The sequence below is a fragment of the Amblyomma maculatum genome, chromosome 11 (assembly GCF_055883805.1).
Source record: "Amblyomma maculatum isolate TAMU_Amacu chromosome 11, ASM5588380v1, whole genome shotgun sequence".
Classification (NCBI taxonomy): Eukaryota; Metazoa; Arthropoda; class Arachnida; order Ixodida; family Ixodidae; genus Amblyomma; species Amblyomma maculatum.
Window position 1 is genome coordinate 99,273,447 of NC_139354.1, and position 19,152 is coordinate 99,292,598.

Here is a 19,152-nt window from a genome sequence, read left to right on the forward strand (position 1 = left end):
TGTTTTTTTGTGACTATTTTTTTATTTGATGGGTGTTAGGGCGCAGAGGCAGCTAAAGCCATTATGCGCCAAACACAGGGTTGAGTTCATTTTGTGCAGGTATTTTACATCCAGCTAATAATATACATATACAGCATCCTGAAAGTATGCCTGCATTCACTCAAAAAAGCCGGAATTGTTTGTTTCATGGATATTTATTAGGTACGCATGTGATACATACTGAAACAAAACTATAGGCAGAATTCTTTCAGACTTCCAGGACTTCACCTCTGGTTAGGTATGTTGACAAGGAGTCGGCAGATCCCAAGGTGTAGGAAGACGCCGCATTAAAGGCAGCTTCAGGTGCCTGCCAAACCAGCATCTCTAGCATGCGCCTTTTGCACTCAGTTATAAGGACAGCAACCTCACGCACCCCTTATCGATGTACACTCTAGCAGCTAGCATGTCACCATATTGCTGTGCAAGCGAAAACATAAATAAGAGACAAAATTATGCAGAATTTTTTTTTTACTACAGCTTGGGCAAACTGTTCATGAGCATTACAATTTGTCATTGCTACAAAGGTAGATTATCCAAGTCAGCGCTGAAATTGGAATTCATGAAGATTGCATATTTTCTGTTTGGTGCAATAGAGTTGAAGCAAAAGTTTTTCTGACTCTCGGCATACATAAGCAGCAGGTAAGCGCACTCTGGTAATCCTAATTATCAGGTGCCAATTATTGAAAAAAACGATTCATTTCCAGCTAATACTCGGCACTGTATGAAAAATGGATATCTTACGAGGCGTCCAGCCCAGCCTTACGCGCAGCATCAACGAAAGCAGCCCAAGAGTAAATTACCATGCAAAGGTTCACCCTAGTGATCCCGAGTCTTTTCTCCTGCAGGGAAATGTAAAAACATGGGAGGCAAATAAGGCAACACATGCACCCAATAAACCTACTCCGTTACGAACATATATCTTAAACTAAACGGTCCGTGGTACTCACTCTGAGCCTCAGACTGTTCCGCGAGGCAGTACGAAGCATGTCGTGGCTCTACTGTTTATTCTCTGAGTGCGAGCGGAGCTCCAGCAGACAGTCCACGAGGCGAGCACCCGCGCTGCTATAGAGAAGAGGGACGAGCGAAGAGAGAGAGAGCGCACTGGCGCCAGTCGTGCGAGCGCGGCAGCGCTGTCCGCGTATTTTCATACGACACTGCAAGTTCGAATTCCAGCGGGGTTCACTGTACGCTGCTCGGGCGTGAGGACGAAAAATGCGTACGCTGCCACGGCGAAGGCTGGCACCGCTGCGTTGCAAATAGCCGCCTGTCTAACACTGCTAGAAGAACGTACGTTTTTTTCTGAACTATTAGAGCGGACGAACGTTATTGCTAGATTGAAAAACCCTCGGTCTGGTCACAATTAGTTTTGATAATATTCCTAAAAAGCATGGAGAATCTTCCCAGAATACTGCACAGGAACAAGCATTTAAACGCGTGATATTAAGCCAACTTTGCAAAAATATTCGAAGCGAGATCATGAAACAAACGCACGCGCTTATACATCTATCGAACAAAAATAATTTCCTTGAAGAGGAACATGACCAGGCAACAATAATTTTATGACAAATATTTCGGTGTGAGCACGCCTTCATATTTTTTTTTTCTTTCTGTAATGCAAAATATTCATTGACAAGTATTTCCAGTCCCCAATTCTGGGGTTGCTATGCTTCAATCTTCAATATTTTATCTTATAAGTCTTTACCAGCAAATGTTAAGTCCGAACTAGTTAAGCAGCTGCTACAAGTACACAACTTGTAGGAAAACGTTGCGCAGTGTGAAATGCTATTGAATTTAAATACACTTCCTTCAAGAACATCTGAGAAAGCTAGATTTTTTCCCAGCCAGGTGAAGGTAGAGAACGTATAGAAAATAATGCTTTTATTCTTTTTTTGGGCAGATCTACCTTTTGACTATGAGCTATGATGCGTCAACAGCCCAAAGTGTTTGTTCATCATTTGTCCCTTGCTGAAGCACTCAAAGCAGAGCACGCTGCACACAGGAATCAGGCGCAAGTTTATGGCCGATGTAAATTATAATACAAAATATGCTGCAGCTAGCCCGTCTTCTGCGCTTACCAGGCCACTTACGGCACGATACAGTCGGTGCTGGCGCCTCGTTAAAGAGTCAGCTAGCGTACGATCATGGAAGACAGTTGGAAATCCTTTGTGTTTTTCACGATAGTTGCAATGTCGCAGTCATTAACGAACAGTTAGCGTACATGACAAAATGTTATAGCATTTGCCTTCACTAGCACAATCTCTTCGACTCCTGTTTTCCAGCATTTGATCCTTTCTTTCACCATGCAAATGAAATAGTGCATAAATAAGGCATTTATGCGTCTATCTCCAGTCAGGGATAAAGGCTTTCAGAATGCAAATGTAAAACCTCATTGCTACGAATTGGTGAAGGCTGAGAGCCTATAGTATATATGGTTTTGAAGGTGCTACGTCTAACTGGCCAACTGCAGACTGCAGTTTCGAAAAACCGTGGCCTTTGGAGGCCATGGTTGTTCGAAACTAAGCCCCCGAAGGAGCACAGCAGGGTTAGCAGAGCCTCTTCCAAACGCACACCCCTGAAAGAGCCGTGCGCCGGGTCGGGGGACGCTTGTACCCAATTTTACCGGTGGATGTCCGGCGGCGGGTTTCGAACTGAACACCTCCCGCAGCCGAGACTGGCGCCCAAACCACTGTATATGCTTGTATACTGCGCAGTATTGTGTTTGCATACATAGGCAGCGACCGTTGTGAGCTTAAACAAAAGCATCTGTTCTGTTGCGATTTTATCGAAGAGGGCGACGAAGTTATCTTAACGTTTTGCTGTATGAGTGGCCTCACGCATCACGCTGAGCACTCATAGAAGAAATTCAGGGTCTGTATCTGCTGCGCGTTCTACCTCTGTACTAAACTCTTCATGGTTGAAAACAGCGCTACAGTCGGGCATTTCTAAGCGCTTGCTTCGTAGATGACATAAGCCACGCGTCCGACTCGATGGCAACATTGCACGAGGCATGCCCTGCTTGCATGTGTAGTGCCACCCAATCATTCATTTCGGTGCTTTCTAAATGTTATGGCTCAAGAATCTTTACCTTTATCTCATGGCATGGCCTTGTCAAGAAAATGAAGCCTTACGCCGGCAGGGCTTCGGCCCCGGAGCAATAGGCGAAGACTCTATACGAACCGTGTCCTTACCACCTAAGCCACGTTTTTTTTTTAATAAATGTTCTGTACTACTGTTACTATATCTTTGACAATGTATAAAACATACTTGAAAGCCATCACGAAGGACCCGATAATATTTTTCTGGGCATCAGGATATACAGGTTGAGAATTGATTGTTAATACCTGGAAGCCAACTCCTGCCAACACGTCATGATATGTGCAATGTTTTTCCTGCCGTCAAAACTCAGTGGACAATTTCGACTATTATATCCCCGTCATATTCATTGTTGTAAAGCCCACAAGACTAGCGGGGCCACATCGACCACTGTATGCCAAAAAGTATTCAATGTAGATAAGCCAGCTATACTAAGTGGATCATATTGTTACGAGGTTTATTTGCACAGATGTTAGGATGCGCTGGAGATTAGCACACCAGAGCGGATAGACCCAGCTTCCTTTTCCTATTCTGCTTATCCCGCCAAACGTCATCTTCCTCCAATACTGGAGCGCGGGAAGTACGTGACACTGCCCCCTTCGCAATCGATGCCCGCCGCGCCAGTCAAGGTTCGTGACGTTGATAGAAGGGCTTCATGCGGGCCACGTGGACTACTTGAGTCTTCCGAGAACGACGACCTTGGGTGGTCAGGCGATAGACTACGAAGTTTACTGCGCTTTGGCGTCCCAGCACAAAGAGCCAGTATAATGGTGCAATAGTTTCTGGGACAAACCGCGCTTACGCAACGGCGTCCAAAGCCACACCGAGTCACCAGGGGCATGACTGAGATCTTGATGACGCTTGTCGTAGCGTTGCTTGTAGCGTTCCTGGGAGGCTAGAGTGCTAAGTCTAGCGAGTCTACGAGCTCTTTCAGCCAAACAGAGTGTTCGCTACTGAAGTTTCAGCAGGGAGTGTGGAAGGCAAAAAAGTGTCCAGAGTACTTCGTGGAGGTCTTCCGTAAAGAAGAAAAAAACGGACTGTAGCCTGCCGTTTCGTGCTTAGCAGTAGTAAATGCGTATGTTATAAACGGAAGGACTTCACCCCAGTTTTTGTGGCGGACGTCGACATAAATTGCAAGCATATTGCTAAGAGTACGATTGGTGCGTTGGGTAAGACCGTTTGTTTGTGGGTGGTAATGAGTTGAATGGCGAAAATGGGTAGAGTTGAGGCGAAGAAGTTCCTTTACACCTTCTGCCTTAAACTGTCGCCCACGGTCGCGTATTAAAACACGAGGAGGCAGGCCCACGTCGAAGAATGATGGACCGTAGGAGGCAAGCCGAGACATCAGAAGCAGTGCCTGATGGTATGGCAGCAGATTCACAGTACCGCGTAAGGTAGTCTACGCACACTATGACCCAGCGGTTTCTGTTGGAGGAACGGGGAAACGGTCCTAGAAGGTCAATTCCCGCCTGTCCAAAGGGAGTTCGTGGTGGTGTTATAGGCACCGTGCAGAAACCAAGGGGGCAGCACTCGCGGCGAACAAGCAGCGCCACAATTGAGCGCTGGAACAGTTTGATAGGGAGACACGCGGCCGCCTGGGAGGGTGCGCGCTTGAAAAAGGCGGCCTGCGCAGCGAAATGGTAGCAGTTTCAGCCAGCTCGAGCGACGTAGCGAAGCACAAACAATGCGAGAGCCACACGACACAAGACGCAGAGACAGGGACGAGCCCTGGCCGCCTGTTGGGCGTTTATTTCTAGGCTAGAAACACGCGAAACGGAAGACGATAGGAGAAGCGCGCGCAGTTGGAAAAGGCCGAGCAAAAACCGAAGGGGGTAGGAGGGTGGGGGCCGTAGAAAACACGGTAAAAGTGTAGCAAATTATATAAAAAACATTTGGGGCGAACGCCCCTCCTCCCAAGTGTGGTACAGCTTCACAAAGGCCAGCTCGAATGCCCCAAGCGGGGGTGGGTGAGAAAAAGAAAAGCTGCGGGGAATCGAGCGGCCGAGAAGGACGCAACGAGTATGGGAGAAGAATAGGAATGAATGAAGCTGTAGTCGGAGAAGAGAAAAAAGCCTAAAAAATAAAAAGCGTTAAGCCTGAAAACTCTAGAACGCGATTACGGGGGCCTGAAAATGCCGCAGGCACTTATATTACGCAGACGGATTTTGAAGAGCTTTAGCTGTTTTCTGGTGAGGCGGTTGCCACTTTTCTCGACGATAAAGGAAACGATGACAGATAGCACGCGGTCACTGATACAGCGACACAGCTATGAGAATGAAAACTCCCTTACAGCACTGCACAAACGCTCTACAGTTTCCAATACACATGCATGTCTTCCTCTCTGTCACATGTGAGAGTTTTAAAATGCTTAATTTTCTTTTTCGCCGAAAGAACGTCCTACCTCATCTCGACTTGAATGCTAGTTTTCTTTCGTTTGTTTTTTTTTAACGATCCTTAATGCCTCTTTAACGGTACTTTGAAGTCCTCTGCCACAAAATTAAGTTTTGACAGGGGAAGGTAACAGGTGGCAGTCAGCCGCTCGACAACTTGTTTGTAGCCGGATGGCATGTAATGAATGCCAGATCTGTTCAGAGTGTCCACAAATAAGTAAAAAAAAAAATCATTCATTTTTTTTACTTATTTACTACTACAGTCTCAATTGAGCAGTATAGCATGAGAAACAGCTTATCATTCGAGGTTCAACAGCTCAGTAGATATCGAAATGTCATTAACACAACTAAATGAATAAAGCTTATGGAATGACATCTCCTGAATCACATCTACAGAGGAGGACGAAGCGGACAGCGAAGGAAAAGAAAAAAAGGAACGAGCTGAGAGGGAGGAAAAAAATAATGAAAGCAAGCAAGCAAAGAAAAAGTTGGCAAGGTATATCGCGAAACTAATGCGCAAGGCATAAATGCGCCATTAAAACGCTCCATTCCTGTTGATTACTCTCTGCATTGTACTGGTGCATAAGCTATCGTATACAGGGAAATATAGACCACAGGACAGCATACATAAAAATTATGCAATGAACAACTGCATTCACGAGCGCGGCCCACTGGGCGCGCACGGCGGTCCCAGTAGCACTGATGCGAGTTGCCCAATTTTTTGAAATATTATTATACTTTTTTTGCAGGTTGAGAAAGGATGCTAATGCAGGTGAAGGTATAGTGTGTCCTCTTTCCAAAAAAAAAATGCTTCGCGGTAAATCTGGACGCGGCAATACCCGGGCATGATTGCAGGCTCACTGCTCGTTGGAAGGCAGCGATTCGCACTTAGCGTCTCTTCGCGTCGTAAAGCTTATTCGGTGACGCAAAAAATATGTTATCAGGCCAGTGAAAATGTGTGCAACAGCAGCAATGCAAGGACTGTACCCTAGCAATTCATTTGTAACCATAGAATGCCGCGAATCGAAAGAACGAACGGCAAATGCACCCCACGCACAGCAGATCCGTCTCGTCTCCGCTGCACGGCCGGGCGCACGTCTCCCTGCCAAACTGTTCTTCCCGCCGCGAGGATCGCGCGTCGCACCGCGAGTTACTCCTGCACGGTGCCTATAGGCTGAAGATGACCCGGTGGAGAGCAGGTTGGTTGCTTGAAACGCTGACACTGGAGGCAGCTGGCCACATGATGATGAGTAGTTTGACGCATCTTCGGCCAATGAAAACGTTTCTTAGTTCTGTGCAGTGTCCTGGAGACATCCAAGTGTCGAGCCGTGACATCGTCGTGCATTACCAGAAGAACCTGACACCTAAGACTTGTAGGAGCTACCAGAAAAAACCGCGCACCTACTGACAAGTAGTTTTTCCTGTATAGTAGACCGTCACGAATGCAGAAGGAGGTCGTAGGGTTGTGGGAACTTGCGGCATCAAAAAGCGGCACCAAATTCTTGTCGTTCCGTGCGCAATATTGTATTCACCAACATCGGCGAAGCTTGGAGAGATAGCAGCTATATATTCATCCACGATCTCATTGTCGCAATCATTAGTTTCAAGTGGCAACCGTGACAGAGAGTCAGCATCACCGTGCTTACGGGCACTCTTGAAAGACACAGTAAAATTTAATTCTTGAAGGCGCAAAGTCCACCGCTTAAGGCGTCCACAGGGTTCACGAAGCTTTACAAGCCAACATAAGGAATGATGGTCCGTCACAATTTTAAATGCGCTCCCATAAAGATATGGCCTAAACCGTTGCACACCGAAAACAATAGATAAGCATTCCTGCTCAGTTACTGTGTAATTATGCTGAGCCTTGCTCAAAGAATGGCTTGCATATGCAACATGTTCATCGCCATTGTGGCGCTGTATGAGTACAGCACCAACTGCAATTGTGCTGGCGTCAGTGTGAAGTTCCGTTGGAGCTGATGGAGAGAAGTGGCATAGTACAGGTCCTGATGTCAAAATAAAATTTAACTACAAAAGGCGGAGTCGCAATCGTCAGTCCACTTGAAAGGCACATCGTTTTGCAGAATACAAGTAAGGGAATATGCTAGGTCAGCAAACTTCCGAAAAAAACGCCGGAAATAGGAGCAAAGCCCAAAAAAACTCCTGAGCTGTTTTAACGATTTCAGGGGTTTGAAACAAGTGACAGCTTCATTTTTTTCGGATCAGGGCTGACGCCATCGTTTCTACGAGATGTGCAAACGCCACTCTCTGGCGTTCTCAAAACATGTCTTGGAATTGAGTACAAGACCATCTTTCTCAATACACTCCAAAACAATCTCCAATCGACTGTTGTGTTTCCAAAAAGTAGTCCTGAATATTTTACATCGTCCAAATAACACATACAAATGTGCCACTTCTGTCTACCCAAAACTGTATCCATGAATCTTTCGAACGTGGCTGGAGCATTACATAATCCAAAGGGCATCACAATAAATTCATACAGCCCGTCTGGGGGGATGAATGCCGTCTTTTCTTCATCTTTCGGGTGCATGGGAATTTGGCAATAGCCTGATCGCAGGTCAACTGAAAAAAAAAAATAGGTGGCAGGATGGAAACAATCAATTGCTTCATCAATACGTGGCAGGGGATGCACGTCCTTCTTGGTAACAGTATTAGGCGTCGATAATCAACACAAAACCGCCATGTGCCATCTTTCTTTTTGACGAGTATCACAGGGGCAGCCCACGGACTAGACAATTCCTGAATGATGCCCTTATGCAGCATATCACGAAATTGTTCTTCGATTGTTTGGCGCTCTGATGGGGATACACGATAAGGCTTCTGACAGATTGGATGAGCAGTCCCTGTATTGATTCGGTGCTGAGTACGGGAAATGGGAATTCGTGGTGGCGAGTCTCGAGAGAAATCGAAAGCCGCAGTATGTTCCGACAGAACTTCCACTAAACTGTGACGGTCCCTTGTTGGCAGTGATTTGTTAATCATGGCAAGAAAGTTTGTCTTATCTACTTCTGAGCATGCGGTAGGCTTGGAATTGTCTGTGCTGAGCACTGCCACTGATTTAAAAGCGTCTTCGTGAAAGATTGCAAGTTTTAGACCACGTGGTAATACAACAGGCTCGTTAGAGCATTTAGTCGTCCACAAAGAAGCGTGGCCATTCATGACAGATTATGCACCGGGGAATCAAAATACTTTTCTTTGCGCAGTTGAGGGTGAGTGGTTCAATCACAGCATCGAACGCATCACTGACACAGCTTGAACTAACAACTTGTATAAACTCTGCTGACATTGCAGGAATCAGTATGTCGTCCGAAACCGCAAGCATGCTAGGATAGGATTGGTCCGCGAATTTTCACACAAAGCAAATTCAATTCCAGTGCTCACATAAATGTCTCCGTTGCGTAGGTCGAGAGTGTCCCTACGTTGTTCAATAAATCGAGCCCAATAATTACGTCATGCGTTGATCGAGCAAGTACTGAGAATTCAGTTCGATATTTGTGGCAGGCGATAACAAGATTAACGGAACAAACTCCAAGTGGGTTCAATGGTTGGCCACCAACATCACACAATGTCGCCAGACTCGCCACACTATCGCAATCTAACATAATTTTACGACCAAGGCAGTTTTTAAAAACGAGACTGATAATAGAAATGGTTCCACCTGTGTCCAAAAACGCCATAGCACGTAGATCGTCTACAAACACTTCCATTGGGTTCTTTAGCATCGAAACGGGCAGCGACATAGGCAAGCTAGAATCATTTGCGACCTCACCTCCATCGGCCGCACTCACTAGTTTCCCGGAGCTGGTGACCATCGTCGGGAGAAGGGGAGCCTCGTAAGCGCCAAGATGGTGGTGTCAGGCTACGGTCAGAGGCCGGTGATTCGCTTCGGTTTAGCGCCATTCTGCGTTATTGTCATCTAGCTGTTTTACTGTACGCATTCCGGCCAGGTGTTCTGTATGAATCATTGTCAGTAGAAAACTTTGTACGGGAGTTCAACCACGGTCGCCGATACTGCTGGTATGGACGCCGATTGCTGCAAAAACGCGAAATGCGGCTGATCATTCTGCAGGCATAGCACACTTTCATTCGATGAATAAGGCTCATCGGCTCTTGGATTAAACGCTTCATGCTATGGATGTAGCCTACGAGGAGGCCGAGAGTGCTCGCAGTTGTATGCGTTGATGGTGAGAGGCTGGATATTCGGGCGATCAGCAGCAGAGCATCGGATGTCCGAAGGAGTTGCAACGGAGGGAGCATAACCGGTAGAAGATGGGCTATTGTCTGCCGAAGAGGTGCCACTGCAGACGGGTCTGACGTGGCCCCCGCTACCTTGATGCCTCCGTAGCTCTTCGCGGACGATCTGTCGAATTGTTCTGCCTTGCTCGTAGTTTCAGACACATCCACACTGGCGGCAGTTGTGACATTAGCCAACCGACCAAACTTCGGGATGATACAGTGTCGCTTCAAACCTACAAACGTGCGGCAGTGTCGTGTTACATCAGCGGTTATATTCAAATCGTCCTTGCAGATGAGAAAGTTGTACACGTCTTGCGCTATTCCTTTGAGGAGGTGGACCACTTTGTCTTCGTCAGTCATGCGAGCATCAACTATTCTGCAGAGCTTGAGGACTTCTTCTATGTAGGTACGTTGTGCAGGTCTCCCTCGGTACTTGAACTCGCTGAGCCAGAGTCTGTTCGGCGCTCTCTTTTCGACCCTCGGCATTGCCAAATCTCGCTTTCATTTCTTCCATGAAGCGAGCCCAGGTGATAAGGGATTCTTTATGATTGCCATACCATGTTAGTGCAGTTTCTTCAAGGACAAATACCGCATTCGCTAGCTTAATATTCACATCCCAGCGGTTGTATTTGCTCACCCGATTGTAGTGGGGGAGCCAGTCATCGACATCTTCTCCGGGCTTGCCATAGAAGTGCCGGGGTTCCCGATAGGGCTGTGGACGGCTCGGGTGAGCTACTGGCATTGGCTGCGTGGAAACATCTGCATGCGCAATGCCCATCCGTGGGGGGGGGGGGGGGGTGGTAGCCCAGCAATTCTGCTTCGGCGGTGTGGGAGAGGTTGCGGGGTATTCTATAGCCCGCAAATTTCACCACACTTGTTACGAGGTTTATTTACACATATTTTAGGATGCGCTAGTGATTAGCACACCAGTGCGAACAAACCCAGTTTCCTCTTCTTCTTATCCCGCCAAACCTCACCTTCCTTGAATACTGGACCGCAGCAAGTGCGTGACAATAACAATCAATGCATACAATGATACGTGCAATGTTGGCAAGCCATCGCAGCTGTCCTTACAATATCGACCACTATAACCAATGATGAATACAATATTGGGAAACCATCTCAACTAGTACAAAATATTGACCATTGTATGGCCACGGCCGCTCGATTGAAGCGCACTAGGTGCGGCCTGCTACATCGCCTGAAACCGGCGGGAGGCGCCTACTTCCAGTCGCCACCGCCGCGGCGCCACCGTTCGGGGACAGCCGCGCGCGGAGAGCTGCGCCTGGCTGCGCTTTGAGGGAGGCGTAGGCGTGGTAGAAGTGCTTTATTCTAAGGATATAAGAGCTCCGCTTCACACAATTTGGCAACAAGAATTAGTATATACTGTAATGTCTAGTGTGACCATGTCAGCACTTAGCGCTTGCTCGGCAAGGATGTACACTGGAGTGTACCCCGAAAAACTTAGTCACGGTGGTTGAAGACCACTCGAATGGAGAGCTCGCATTACCGTGATGTTTCATCGTATCCAGTTGTTCGTCACGTTAAAATGTGACCCGGTTGTGAACAATTCGAAGCTGTTCAGCTGCCATGGCAGCCTAATGCATAACCACTTAACTGTGTCGCGAATTCCGTGTGTCATTTTCATACCATTTACTCATTCCTGCATACAGCTTTTATACACAAATTGATGTCGACCTGTTCTAAGCTGCCAGCGCTATCCAATAAAAAAATGTCCTACTATGAGCAACATCTGTGAAAATGCGGCATGTAACCAACCTTTCTATCTCATTGTGACAAATTTTACGGTGCAAATATGAAGATGTTCATTAGGTTAAATCTAGATGATAACCTGGGATCTTCTACTCAGTTGGAGACCTTAAACTTTGTACGCTAGAACGCTATCCGTCATGGCTTCCCACATTTTGCATGACAGGACAAAGTAAGCGCGGTTGATAGAGCCGGTCTGCCTCAAGGTGCTACATATATGCGCCGAAAGTTTTTAATAATATTTTTATTGGCTGCTCGCAAAACCCATACAATCTTGCTGGTTCGTAATTTTCAATGGAAGAACGCGCATCGAGTGTAGCTGTTGTGAAACTATTAGCTGTGATCACTAGAATGTTCACGCGTCAGAGCGCAACTGCAGCCGAGATTCAGCAAGCAGCCTAGTACGCTTATTTAATGGCCACGCAAAAAAAGAAGAAAATTACCAATCGCAGACGGAAAACCTTTCTTGAGAGAGGTTTATGCCATAGCCATACACATCGCTCCACTGTTGAGTTGACATTTCCAGCCCAGCTCGCTATCAGGGGGGGGGGGGGGGCAGCAAATTAAAGATATCTTGCATAGCGCCTCAGCATGAGCACGATCATTGTTTTTATAGATTAGCTGCAGGTGCTGTGTACAGTGAGAAAACAATGATGAAACCAAAAGTTTACACAGCTTGCTACTTCACCGGACCTCTTCAGACTTCGTCATCCTGTTTATGAAGGTGCGCGTAAGCTGACAAAGCTTGATTACTTCCTTGGCGGGGTATATCAAGCCTCCATTGTCCTTGGTTTTCATTAACCTGTAACTGGTCCAGTTGATTATATTTCCTGCAACAGGCTCTTGCTCGACTAACATGTCGCCTCAAAATAATTACCAAATATCGCATAAATTAAGCAACAACCTGGTAGTGATAAACAAATCTTGGGGTTCTTAAGTCCCCTTGAGGAGCCTCGTTAGAGTGCCCGCACTTTGCTACCTGCTTATTCACCGTATCCCGAAATTGCTGCCTCTGTCTCATATCATTAGAATGCAGCCTTAAGACACCGCATTATGTGAAATGGCACCCTACACATAGTTATATAAAGCCCCTCTTTACCGCAGCCGTACGAACGTGCCCTATAGGAGTATAGTGTGCCTGACTTGGGATCTAAGGGTCCTCCCGCTTTCAATAATTCCCATTTCACCCTTACATCTTATTGCCTCTCTCTGGTTTGGCAGCTCCTGCCACATTGAACATGTCATGTATTCTCATTGCGCCAAAGGTGTCTGGCCATATCACCAACTAAAGTGCCTCTTACCACAGAGGTTTTTTTCCGACTGTCCGCCGACAGAGTGGGCGCCGGATTTTCTGTGGAACGTGGGTTTTCGTTTTATCGCATCGGCTCAAACAGTCTCAACAGTATAAACAAATGTTGTATGCACAGACTCCTTTACTTGCAAGGCCACTCAGACTAGCGCGGCAAAATTTAGAACAAATTGCATGCTTATATAAAAAAAAAACCTTCGTAGCTTTTTCTGATATGTCCTCGCAACATAACCTGCGAGAAAAGCTTCTGGTGCTACCTCATCGTGTTCATCTGCTTCACAACACATAGTTAAAAATCCTAGTTCACTGGCCAGCTCCCTGGTAACTAAATAGGTTAAACGACGTGACGGGAACACAGGAAAAGAGGACGACACAACTAGCGCGGTTATGCCGTCTACTTCTCCTGTGTTCCCGTCGCGTTGTTTGCATGGTTTACCTATAATTAATCACCAACCAGTCCAATCTGCTGTCCCTTGTAGCAAGTTCAATGGCAGCTGATAGGGCATTAAGCTTCAGCATCTGGACTTTTTAACCGCAGCGTCGTTTTCATTTCAAAGGAAGCGAGTGCATTTCCACTCCTCGCTGCTGTCTGCCTGAAGCGAGCTCAGCAGATAAAATTAGAGGGTCTCTTAGATGTCTCTTAAGCGCAGGACGGCGAAAGCCTACCCTTCTCCTATCATTTGCCTCTCATCATTTGCCACAGTTCGTCACTTCAAGCCGTCGTTTGATATATTGGTCGTTTCTCAGTCATGATGAGTCTGCCTGCGTAGTCATTGTAGCCCTTATCACTCATAACTAAGCAGGTTACTCATTTAGAATCAGCAGTGGTCATTACATGTCGTTTCACATATTGATCATTTCGTTGTCATTAACCGTAATGATGAGTCATGCCTAGCTATTATAGTCATTACCACATTGCTAAGCACTTTTACTCATTTCTAATCGATTGCGGTCATTACATGTCGTAGTTTGATATACTGGTCATTACAAATCATTTTAGTCATTATTAACCATTATTAGTTATCAGCAATAGTCATTATCTCTATCAATGTCTATAACTTTTATTGATTACCTGTCACCATCAATCATTTTCATTCTTAATCTCCCTCCTTGCACGTCCACTTTTGCGACTGGCACACCAGTGCACAGATGCGACGCACATATAACAGGCACAGCTTCTACGCAAAGATTTTCGTTCCATGGGCATAGAACGGCTTTCGCCTTAAAAAACAAATGCATCCAGTATCAACGTTAACGTGCTTGCACACGCGCGCACAAAAATGTTTGCGTTTACCACGCAGACGCGAGGCGAACGCGCTCAGAAAGGAAGTAAACCGCGCGCTCAGAGCTGGCGACACCGGCGGCGACGTGTCCCCGAACAGTGGCGCCCTCAGCAGAAATAGCGGGCGCAACTGTAAACTCCCCAAGGACGCGCTTGCCCATTGACGGCGGCGCGACGCAGCAGGCCGCACCCAGTGCGCTTCCATCGAGCGGCCGTGGTATGGCAGTGAAGTATTTTGAGTTGACAGGCCATCCAAGATGGCAAGAGAATATTAACCTATGTAAAGATTTATAGTTTGGTTTGGTTTATAGGGTTAAACGTCCCAAAGCGACGCAGACTATGAGAGATGCCGTAGTGGAGGCCTCTAGAAATTTCGACCGCCTGGGGTTCTTTAACGTGCACTGACATCGCACAGTACATGGACGCCACTCCGTTTCGCCTCCATTGAAACGCAGCCGCCGAGGCAGGGTTTTGATCCCGCTTCCTTGGGTACAGTATTCGAGCGCCGTAACCACTGCACCACCCCGGTGGGGCAGAAAAAGATTTATAGTATTTTGGCAAGCGATTACACATGGTCAGGCAAATCGACCACTGTAATTGTAGGTATACAATGTTGGGAAGCCATGATGACTGGCTGGATATTGACCAATGCATGCCAAGTTGCACTCAATCAATATTGGCATTGCAATATTCACTAATGTATGCCATTATAGGTGCCATGCTTGCGAGTTGCAACTCATTGGGCAACATTTCCCACTGGAACCAACAAGTATGAATTGTTGGGAAGCCACTAAGCAGGTGGGATAACATTAACCAATATATGCCAAGATATAATTAATATGGACCTCCCGCCTTTACTGGCAGGACATTTATCATTATATGCCATAATCAACCACTTTATCTGCAGATATAAACAATATTAAGAAGCCGTTACGATTGGCAGGGGGTAATTGACATATGTATCCCACGATATATTTGATGTTAACAAGCAGTCAATACTGGTTGGACAATATTTACCAATGCATGCCATGATAGGTGCAATGTAGGCCAGTGGCCACCACTTGTTTGGCAAAATCGGCCACTGGAACTGAAGATGCATACAATGCTTGAAAGCTGGATGATATTGACTCGCCGGATGATATTGACCAATGAATGCCAGGCAATATTGAATGCCAACAAGCCATATATACTGGCAGGAAAATGTATGCCATGATTTGCGAAGTATGGGCAAGATATTGCCGATGGCTGCGTAATATTGGCCATCATATATCAATATGTATACAATGTTGGCAAGAAATTCTATACGCAAAGTCATTATTGCTAGTTGAAGCCAATGAATGGAAATCATGGGGGAACATGTAAATCACTAATCCAAGAGTGGTCATTGGTATCGCATGGCTGTACCATTATCGTTAACGCATTGGCAACGCCGGGCCACTTGCGGACCAGATGTCGCCAATCAATTTCCAATTTCGGGCCGGTCGCATGTGCTACCTGGGTGAGGGCGAGACCACTTAGTACGCAACATTCCAAAGGCCGCTCCGCTAAAAATAGAAATAAAGGAAAACATCACAGAAGACCTTGCTATGGTGCAAGAGCGAGGAGGGCACTGAGTAACCAAAAAAAAGGAATGAAAACAGCAAGTAAACCGAAGCGAGAGGGTGAGGTAAACAAAGATGAGGCGGGGAGAGAAAGTTTGAGCGCAGCTCGCGATGCGGCCAGAGGCAGCGGCTACCCCGAAGCCGGGCGCCAGTGGGCGGCCCGTATCAGGTGTCCAGACCTGCGCTCTCGGGGAGGTGAAGAAGTGACAACCGTATGCCACTTGGTCGACGTGAAACGGCCGCTAACACCACCGCAAACTGTGAGCTTTCGCTACATTCCTTCTCTTTGCAAACTAGCTTCCAGACCGTGCGGCACTCTTTCTCCCACAAACATCAAAGAGGCACCGCTGTCGCGGCATCACTTTTTCCACAGAAAACGGCGACACCCGGAAAAAATGGGAGGAAGATGGTGGTGGAAGTGCTGTACAAGCAAGACAAATGAGAAGGGAAGAGTATAGTGAAGGACCGAGACACATGACCAAAGAAAACATAGCACTAAACAAATAAATATTAGGGTATTTGAAAAGACTTGGCTTAGGTACAATGCCTTTAAACAGCCATGGGATCATTATTTTCACTATTGGCACATTTTGATAAATACCCGAAGAACTAGACAGAAGCTCAAAAGTGAGAGGAAGACAAAAATATAAATAAAACACAAAAGTTTGGTATTGACGAGGTTTGTGACCTGCGGAGTCGTAGCGTGGTCTCTGTGGGTTCTTCGATGGTTGAAGGTTGACTAGTGTTTTGCTCTGAATAACGTGGATGTTGATCTGGTGATGACAGGGATAAATTACAAAAAAGAATAAAATCAAATAATGAACAACGCCCCAGCTGACTCCTTAGTAGTGTGAACGAAGGGCTGAATTTGTTAAAAACAATTCCTAGCGTTCGCGCTTTCTGATGTTCATTAGCGGGTAGGACTCCCTAAGTTCCTTCCCATAAACAGAAGTCTCCCAGGAGTAGCGTCGATGCAGTGGATGGAAGTGTCAAACTTATGAATGAGTTTTATGAATATAATTTACTTATGAATAAAGTCATGGATAAGATTGGCAGTTTTATTCATGACATCAACGCCACTCTTGGGAGACTTTAATGCTTAAGGAAAGACACCTAGGGAATCGTACCCACTATAAACCATCAGAACGCGCGAACGCAAAGCCTTGTAGTTAATAAATTCAGCACTGTGTTCGCGCTGCATGGGAGCCAGCGGGGTCTTTTTTTATTACTGTTATTTTTGTAACTTTTTGCAGCCTTCACCAGACAAATATCCAGGTTATTTTCAGCAGAACACTGCACCTTTCAAGCATCTAAGAACACACAGAGACCACTCAATGGCTCCGCAGGGCCGAAAACCTTGTCAGTACCAAACTTTCCTGTTTGATTTTTTTCGCATTTAGTACCTTCATTTATTTTTTAAAAAATCTCATCCTCTCGTTTATCTTTACTTGTTCGCGTACGCATAAGCTCTTGAACTTCTCGCTAGCTCTTTTCACCTTTGACAACATGTACCAAAGATGAAAATAATGACAACCCGGCTGTCTCAATTCTTTGTTCTTAAGCCAAGCCTTTCCAAATGCTCTAAATTTTAATTCCTTTAGCGCCATATATTCTTTGCTCACATCTCTCCATCCTTCTCTATCCTATTTCCTTCTCATTTGCCTTGCTTGCGCAGAACTTCTAGCACCATGTTCCTACCCCCTTTTTTCGAGGGTCACCGTTTTCTGTGGAAAAAGCTGTGCCGCGACACTTTGAAACGACATTTTAATGTTTATGGGAGGAAGGGTGCCGCATGGTCTGGACGCAAGTTTACGTAAACCAAGAGAAGGAATGTAGCAAAAGCTGACAGATAGTGGTGTTTTCAGCGGCCGTTGCGGCGTCGAACAAGTGACATCCGATTGTCGCTTCTGCACCTCACCGAGACCGTGTGTCCGGACACTTGATACGGGCCGCTGCTGACGCCCGGCTTCCTGGTGGTGGCTCCTTGAGACCGCATCGAAAGCTGCGCTCAACGTTTCTTCCCCCCTCCTTTTTTGTTTCCCCACCCTCCCGCTTCCGTTTTATTCGTTTTTTCTTTTCTTTTTTCTGTTACTCACTCTCCGTCTCGTTCTTGCAGAATTTTAAGGTCCGCGGTTGATGTTTTCCTTTATTTCTACATTTTAGTGGAGCGGCGCCTTTTCAATGTGGCATACTATCTGGTCTCGCCCTCAATCTCGAGGGAGCTGCGTGGGTGGTATCACACCTTCTCATGTTTTTTTTCAAGCCGATGATCACAAGACTGGGAAATTTTAAAGTTGTCCTGACGAAGGGGGTACCGTCCTCGAAATTGTCGACAAAATAAACTGTGAAAATGAACAGTCGCGCCTGTCGCAAGGCGCTATAAGTATATATCATCGTCATCAACATCAACAACAACAACAACCTGAGTACACCCACTGAAGGGCGAATGCCTCTCCATTATTCCTCTTATTATTCCGGTCCTATGCTAGGTGCCTCCACTTGACTCCTGCAAACTTCTTAACCTCATCAGCACACCTAATTTTCTGCCGAGTCCTGCTACGCTTTCTTTTTCTTCGAATCCAGTTTGTTCCCCTAAGCGACCATCGGTTATCCTCTCTTCGCACTACATGTCTTGCTCATGCCCATTTCTTCTTCTTAATTTTCACTAGAATGCCCGTAACTTGAGTTATTTCTCAGACCCACTTTGCGCGTTTCCTCTCTCCTAACGTTACTCCTACCATTTTTTGTTCCATAGCACTCTGCCTTGTCCTCAGCGTCCATGTTTCAGCCCTCTAGGTGAGCCCAGTAAGATGCAACTGTTGTATACTTCCTTCTTGAGTGATACCGGTAATCTGCTAGTCATAATCTGGGAGTTCGTGCACATGCGCTCCATCCCAGTCTTGTTTTTCTTGTTATTTTCCTTTTATGGTCCGGATCTGCGGTTACTAACTGTTCTAAATAGACATATTTGTATACTACTTCCAGTGCTTCGCTACCTAACCTATACTGCTGTTCCTCCCCGAGGCTGTTGAACATTACCTTAGTCTTCAGCATAATGATTTTCAAGCCTACCTTGCAACATTTTCTTTCTTGGTCATAAATAATTCTTTGCATGTGTCGCCTGTGTTACTTAGCAAGGCAATGTCATCAGCAAATCGCAGATTACCGAGGTATACTCCATGTGCCCTTATCCCTAACTGCTCTCTCTGTATAATATATATATATATATATATATATATATATATATATATATATATATATATATATATATATATTTATTTGAAATACCCTAAAGGCCCAATAGGGCATTACATAGGGGGGGGGGGATGTGGAAGCAAATCAGGGTAGAACAAAAACAGATTAACAGATGATGTTATGGTGGTGTGTGAGGGAAGTATATAACTAGTCATAGTA